Source organism: Triticum urartu, chromosome 7A, assembly GCF_056163025.1.
Source record: "Triticum urartu cultivar PI428250 chromosome 7A, HENAU_Tu73, whole genome shotgun sequence".
NCBI classification, from domain to species: domain Eukaryota; kingdom Viridiplantae; phylum Streptophyta; class Magnoliopsida; order Poales; family Poaceae; genus Triticum; species Triticum urartu.
In genome coordinates this window covers 3126810-3135182 of record NC_141879.1, presented here as the reverse complement: position 1 = coordinate 3135182, position 8373 = coordinate 3126810, and the positions used below count along the sequence as shown (strand labels likewise).

At 42.5% G+C, this 8373-nt stretch overlaps 1 pseudogene; it reads left to right on the top strand.

Moving 5' to 3' along the window:
- The first annotated feature begins 2026 nt into the window (after positions 1–2026).
- Positions 2027–5913, top strand: LOC125523454 (disease resistance protein RGA2-like; annotated as a pseudogene).
- The last annotated feature ends 2460 nt before the right edge of the window (positions 5914–8373 follow it).

Below are 8373 nucleotides of genomic sequence, written 5' to 3'. Positions count from 1 at the left end.
ATAACCATCTCTCTTCTTTAATTATCTGTCACATAAGCAAGTTTGCGAGTCCCAAGTGCATGATACTACTTATGTTATCCCCACTATGGCCGGCCTCGCCGGCCAGCAAGGGCAAGGGCAAGAAACTTGAATTGTCTCCCACATCTACACTTGTCGGGTTGTTCCAACGTAACTGGTTCACTTCCATCAACAATACCTGAAGACGAAAATGACCTAGTTCCTCAACTCCAGCACCTTACACTTATAGATTGTGAGAAATTTGGTGGAGGTACCAAAGTTACCTGAATCTCTTGAAATATTATACATCAATCGTTGTCGTAAGCTGGTGCCCATGCCAACAATTCTTGGGAACATAATAAAACTGATATTACTCGGTGTGCATGGGTGCGATGCACTGTCGATATTTTCAGATGAAATGTATGGAGTCACTGTGCTCAAGAAGCTGCGAATGGAGTGGTGCCCAAAGTTAGAAACACTACAACATGGACTCCTGCAGCAGCTCCGAGCCCTTAAGAAACTCCGTATCAGGGGCTGCCCCAACTTGGAGGAGGCCTTGTCAAGAGGTGGCCCGTACTGGGATTTGGTTCAAGCAATTCCAAAGAGATTAGTTGGATCTTAATGAACATGTATGTGCTGAACATGTATGTGCTTCTTGTGTATGCTGGCCTCGTGGGGTATATATAACCTCTTCACTTTACCTTGTTCTCCATCGATTTGGTCCCTTTGTACATGTCAAAACTTGCACCTATCTAAAGAGTTTCTCCCTCGTGGGGTATATGTCTTACAGGGTTGTCCTTCTTGAAGAAAGAAACTAAAGCATCTGGAAAGAAAATACGTACACATTAGCACTCCAAATGGAGAGAATGAAAATCGCTATGTAGCAGTGGCAGCCTCTCAGCAAACACTCTTGTCATGGGTAAGAACACCATCATTTCTTTCTCTTAGATGCACTCTTCCAGTTGATTTTTGGTACTGCAGTGGTTTTCCTATCAAGCTGAGAAGCTTGCATGGGTTGACGCATGCAGTTTTTCAGGTAGCTTGTGGTTGACTGAAGAACTGAAGCACATCAGGGTTCAGTTAAGTTCAGTTAGTGGATGGCCCAGATGGTCTGATCGAGGAGGGATAAACGAAAACTGACGGCTGAGATTGCTTCTCCTCAAGTAACAATAACACGGTCCGTCGTCTTTCAAGTTTCAGCAATGAAACCCCCCTGGGTATAAAATGAAAGCAGAGTTGACTCGTTGTCCACCATAATGATGAGCTTCGGCTCAATATCAGATGATGTATGTACCTTGAACAACTTGTTGTGTTGTGGCATGATGATGGACAGTATAAAGACTGTGGCGAGACGCAAGAAAGAAGAATCACAAATATTCATATGCTCCTTTAAACCTCCTCTGCTGCTTACTGAAATAATAATACTTTAGTACTCACTACTGAATATTATAATGCACTGGTTCTGGAGAGAAGTCTATTACTGAATACAGTACTGATTACTGAATTTTTATGCGATGAAGCTTTTGTATATACTCTTTCCGTTCGGAATTACTTGTCTTGGAAATGGATGTATCTAAAACTAAAATACGTCTAAATACATCCATTTCTGCGACAAATTTTAGTTTTAGATACATCCATTTACAAGACAAGTAATTCCGAACGGAAAGAGTAACACTGTGGAAAACAATGTAATGCATACGGACAGTAAAGCGTGCACCTCTTTTATATTCATTCAGTCACTGAGATCATCTCTCTTATCTTGGACGGCAACATGAGTCGTGAGCACCATGCACGGAGCTGCAAGTAGTGATGAGAGGAATTTTCTTGCCCTCCTCCATCGATGGCATCTGCTTCTTTCTTTCACGGAACACAAGCAAAACAAAGCAAAGCGACAAAGCGATCCAAAGCATCTCCTTTATTTCTTTCTCTTCTTTGGCACACAAGCAATGCAATGCAAAGCAAAGCATCATCTCGAAAATTGCTCCGGGGGTCTCATCCTTTCTTTCTCACTCCGGCGAGCTAGGTTCTTTCCCACCTTCATTCTCCTTTGCATTCCACTTCACCTGGCCGACTGCTATCCATTCCATTGAGCCACCCACCGCCGCCGGCGACCGACTGAGACCAGCGCACCACCGGTTGAGCCACCCACAGGCGGCGACTAACTGAGATGGGCTCCCTGCTGATGCCGTTGCTCGGCAGCGTCGCTGCCAAGGCCGGCGACGCGCTTGTCGCCGAGCTGCTGCGGGCTTGGGGGCTGGAAAAGTCCCGCCGGAAGCTCGAGCGCCACCTCGCGGCTGTCCAGTGCATCCTGCTAGACGCCGAGGTCAAGAGCCGAACAAACCCCGCCGTCAGCCTATGGATCAAGGACCTCAAGACCGCAGCCTACCATGCTGACGATGTCCTCGACGACTTCCGCTACGAGGTGCTACGCCGCCATGCCGCCAAGCTCCGCCGCCCCTCCGAGGCATCTAAGGTTCGTCCTCATCCTACCTTTCTTCCTAGAGAAAAAGTACCCCGCCTCGGCTGGCTCTGTTTTCAATTAGTTGTGATGGAATCTTTATAATTTCAATTTATTGTTTTTCATTTACTGTTCATAGGGGGTACAATGCATCTCTGTTTTCAATTAGTCACAACTTCCCATTTTCAATTTCAATTTAAGGTTTAATTTGGAAATTGGAAGCCTTTAAATTTGAATTTATTTGTATTCATGTCAGCTGCTCAGCTACTTCACCGCCAATAGCCTGGTTGTTTTCCGTTTTCACATGAGTTGGAAGTTGAAGGATGCCCTTGAGACGATTGATGAACTTGTTGTGGAGATGAACAATTTCCACTTCCTACAAGATTCCGAGGCACCAAGCATTTTTCATCAGCAAACACACACTCGTATCGATGAGCTAGAGATTGTCGACAGACAAGATGAGAAGGAACTAGTGGTGAACCTATTGCTTGGCCATAATAACAATAATGGAAACAATGTCATGGTGCTTCCCATAGTTGGTATGGGAGGAATTGGTAAGACCACCCTTGCCCAACTTGTGCACAATGATCAGAGGGTGAAGCATCATTTTGAGTTGGTCATATGGGTTTGTGTCTCCAATAAGTTTATTATCGAAGAGATAATCTGATCAGTAATAGAAGTGGTCACAATGAAGTGTGATTTGACTCAGATTGAGGCACTGCAGAAGGAACTTAGTGGGGTTTTGGACAAGAAAAGGTACCTCCTAGTGCTGGATGATGTTTGGAATGAAGATAGACAAAAGTTGCTTCTATCATGGGGACAATTCCTCCATTTCAGATATCACTTCTAAATGAGGATCAATCATGGGAGCTCTTTAATAGAAACACATTTGGAAGGGGAGTGGAAAAGCAAGAGGAATTGGCTTCAATGGCTAAGACTATTGTCCTGTAGTGCAAGGGGTTGCCTCTTGCTATCAAGACCATGCCAGCTTTACTTTGTTCGAAGCATCACAGTGAATGGCTTTCTGTTCAGGACAGTTTTGTCTGGAAGAGTGACATCCTTGGAACCAAGGTTGTACCTGCACTGCAACTGAGCTATGATCACTTAGCATCAGAAGAAAAAAATATGTTTTTCATTTTGTGCTATTTTCCCCAAGGATACCCCGGTAGATAAAGACATGTTAATCCAACTTTGGATGTCAAATGACTTTATTGCATCAGAAACAAGAGGCCAACAATTTTTCAATATGCTAGTTTGTAGATGTTTCCTCCAAGATGTGAAGATTCAAAAGGATCTACTCTCTGCGTATGAAGATGAGGAAATCCATCGACCAACTACTTGCAAGATGCATGATCTCATGCATAATCTTGCTGACTCCATAAGCGGAAGATTGCTCCATTCTGCAAAAATCTTCATCACATCAGGAGATTCTGCAAGGATCCACAGCTGCTAGATCATTATAGCATGAGGCTCAACATTTGTCAGTTCATTATGTCAGTAATCAAGCTATTGCAACCATGGAGGAAATTCTAGCTACCCGGGCCCGCACGATATTAGTCCAAAGTGAGCGGCTTTCCTCGTGGTGAAGCCAAGTTGCTGAGTATGACCAAGTCAAAATTTATGTCCTTGCGAGCACTCAAGACATTCTCAACCGAGGGACATATGAAAAACTTGAAGCATCTTCGCTATCTAGATTTTTCTCACTCTAGTGTACATGCACTGCCTGAAGCCATTACCATGCTGTATAGCTTGCAAACATTGAAGCTCATTAGTTGTACATGGCTGGAGAAATTATATACCAGAAGGCATGAAATATATGAGAAGTCTTCGACATATCTTCCTTGTTGGGTGTAGAAGTTTGGAGCGCATGCCAGAGGGTATTGGTCAGCTGAATTCTCTACAGACATTGACAAGTTATGTCATTGATAGTGATGCAGGTCGTGGAATTGATCAACTGAAAGATCTGAATCTAGGTGGTGCTCTTTCTTTGTTTAAGCTGAGAAAAGTGCATGCTGCAGAAAATGCTAAAGAATGCAACCTGTCTACCAAACATAATTTGAAACGATTGTCACTCAATTGGGAACGTGAACCTTACAGTACTCGTATTCAATACGCAGATGCTAAAGCAGAAGCAATATTAGAGGCCCTTCTTCCCCACAAAAGGCTTGAAATTCTAGTGTTACATAATTACACTGGTGCTAAATTGTCATCATGGATGCACAACTCTACAGTTTTAGAGCATCTGAGTGAACTTAGTCCGAGTGACTGCATGAATTGCAAGGATCCTCCACCATTATGGCGGCTGCCCTCCCTCGTGTACTTGTGTTTGAGCGGCTTGCATAGGTTGACAAGTATATGTGTTGGCACTGAAGATACTGACATCAGGGAATCCAATACTTCTAGACCACCCTTCTTTCCTAAATTGGAACATATGATAATTGCCGTCATGGATGGACTAGAGCGATGGCACCAGGAGGTGCCAGGACTAGTGGCAGATGTATCATCCCCTCTGCTCAAGAAGCTAACTATTTCTCTATGCCCAATAGCAAGCAAGCCGAAGATGCTCCCTTTACTAGAAGAACTAGTGGTGAAGGGCCGAAGTTGCATTCCCCTTCGCCACATGTTTAATCTCTCAGTGCAATCTAATCTTCAGTGCAAAGGCATAATTGATATGCACCCTACATATCGTTGGCGGCGGATGGACCTTCATTTCTCGAGGCTTGGTGACTCTAGCGTGAAATTGAGGCTTGAAGGCTTCGCAGAAAATATAGAGCTCTTTGATGAGGAGCTGAAAATAATACCTTGCAGATTTATTAATGATGTGGATATAGTAGATTGCAACTGCCTTTTCTCATCTGAACCATCCCAAATACAACGGAATATATGGAACCATTTTGGTTTTGTTGAAACAATGGAGATTAGAGGCAACAGTAGTATAGTACAATGGCCAGCGATAGAATTCAGAAGCTTGAGTTGTCTTCGACTTCTAAATGTGCTCGGTTGTTCCAACTTAACTGGTTCACTTCCATCAACAATATCTGCTGACGAAAATGCCATGCCTCCTCGACTCCAGGATCTTCAAATCAAACAATGTGGAAATTTGGTGGAGGTACCAAAGTTGCCTGCATCTGTTTAAAAAATTGTTGATCTGGTATTGTCGCAAGCTGGTGACCATGCCAGCAATTCTGGGGAACAACAAAAAATTGCTAGAACTCTGTGTGTATGAGTGAGATGCCCTAACAACATTTTCAGATGGAATGTATGGAGTCACTGCGCTCAACTATCTAGTTATGGATGGGTGTCCAGAGGTAGAGACATTGCCGGAGGGACTCCTCCAGCAACTCCCAGCCCTTGAGAGACTGCGTATCGTATGTTGTCCCAACTTGGAGGTGGCTTTCTCAAAAGGAGGCGCATATTGGAATTTGGTTGAAGCAATTCCACAGAGAACAGTTGGCTAGGCCATGCGCTGAATTCTTCGGTTGCATGCGCTTGTGTATGCCGAGGGCCTCATGTGGTTATGCCTTCAATGAGGTATATATAGCCTCTTATGCTTACCATGTTCTCTAGTTCTCTTTACCAAGATCCAGGACTCCTCATAGCAATTTGTAACTCAACTTCAGTTTATTAATCATATATAGCTGCATCTATCTGTGTAATCTATTTGGTGTCTTTATAGATGTCAAAATCTAAAGCAGCTGCATAGTTTTAAGAGCATGTTTGTTTCAAAAAGGCAGTAAAGTTGTTGTATCAGATGAACTCTTGCCAAGCTGCTTGTTTTCGGGCAGAGCTAATTCAGTTAAACAGATGCTTCTTGTTGCTGCTCTTTTTAGGTAACAGTATTAAGATTGTGACGAGAAAGAATCACAAATTCAAAATGTAATGCTGCTTATCCAGTTAAGCAGATGAAGTATTTATGGACTGAATGAGTCACTGTACATTACTCGATGACTGTTACTGTATGAAAGGATTCAGTGACTGGATCTTCTGCTTACTGAGTTCAGTCACTGTATATTAATGGCAGGTAGGGATGCATACATAGATGTCTTGCAGAGTGGTTCATTATTCCTCTTTGAAGGTAGGCTAGGAACCCGTGCCCTATCGGAAATGAAGAGGAAACTGCTACGAGTTTGACCGGGGACGAAACAGAGCATGCAACAAAAACAGAGGAGTTGCTTTGTTTTTTTTTTCCTATTTTATTTTTTCAACATTTGCAAATTCACTGCATCACAGGGTAAGATGGTGTACGAGCATGGCACAGCCGGTTTTTTGTGGTGAGTTCCACACTGATGTTGAAGCTTCAGTGAATGGTCCAAATCACAGCTGAAACAGTGTGGTTAACGAGGCTCAGTTAAGGTCCTGTCAAGGACCACACTGTTTCCTGTTGTTGAACCTCTGAGGGAGCACAGCACGGCTCAGTTAAGTTTAGTTAATGGACGGCCCAAATGGTCCGATCGAGGGAGGATAAGTGAACACCGACGGCTGAGACGAGGGACTAAAGCACAGTCATGCAAAAAATAATAATGTTTGTGGCATTTCAAATTGTCACTTGTTTAAAAAATATATACTCCCTCCGATCCAAATTAATTCAGGAGGGAGTACTGAGTTTAAAAAAATGTTCGTGTAGTTCAAAAGAATGTTATGTATATTACAAAAATACTACTAGACTAACAAGCACCCGAGGAATCCAAAGAAACCAATATCCAAGCCCGTCAAGACCACGAGTGGTGGACAAAGGAGAGTCATGTCCGGATTTCCTATTGGACGCATTCTGCATCGAGCAGCGATTGAGGCGGGCCGGCCCTTATACGAGCCATACGTGCGTTCCACTGATCCTGGTTTTAGGAACGTTCTTGAAGGTTTCAGCTGGTTTATTCTGGTTTTCAGAACGTTCTAGCAGGTTCTCCGAACCGTTTTTTTTTCAGTTTTCTTTATTGCTTTTATTTTTTTCTTTTACTTTTATCTCCTTTTTCGTTTTTCTTGTTTTCATTTCCTTCCATTTTTCGTATTTTTTCTTTTTTCTGTTTCTCCTTCTCTTTTCTTTTCCCTATTACTCTTTTCAACAAATGGATCAGAAAATTAAATTGTCCGCATTTTTAAGATTTTTTTTCATTTATTCTTAAATGTTCCAGTTTTGAAATGTTGTTTAGAATATCCATAAAATTTGATAACTTCAAATATTTGTTCGCTTCTTTTACAAATTTCTGAGATTCCAATACGGGCAACATATGGAGCAAAATGAGTGAATCTGCACTCTAAAATATGTCTATATACATCCTTATGTAGCTCGTATGGAAATCTCTAAAAGGTCTTATATTTAGAATGGAGGGAGTGGAAAAGAAGATGGGACTCTTGTAAGTAATATGAAGTTCAACAAACGTAGCAGTTGCTTGTTGTCCAATGCATGCATAGGCCCAGGAAAAACTGAGGGAGGAGCTGCTCTGTTTTGAGCAACAAATGCATGCAGTTTTTTCCGGTACATATTCTATATATGCATACTGTTGGTGTCATTTTTGACCGGTTTTGCTCTGTTTTAATCCTGACCTAGATCTTCCTCCTATATATTCATATATATTCCAAAACCCTCAGAAGCATCCACGAAAACACTTTTCCACCGCCGCAACCTTCTGTTACCATGTGATCCCATCTTGAGGCCTTCTTCAGCATCCTACCGGAGGGGGATTCGATCACGAAGGGCATCTACATCAACTCTATTGCCCTTTCAATGAAGCGTGAGTAGTTTAACACAGACCTACAGGTCCATAGCTAATATTTAGATGTCTTCTTCACTCTCTTTGATTCTCAATACCATGTTCTCCTCGATGTTCTTGGAGATCTATCCGATGTAATCTTCTTTTGTGGTGTGTTTGTCGAGATCCGATGAATTGTGGATTTATGACCGGCTTATCTATGAATATTAT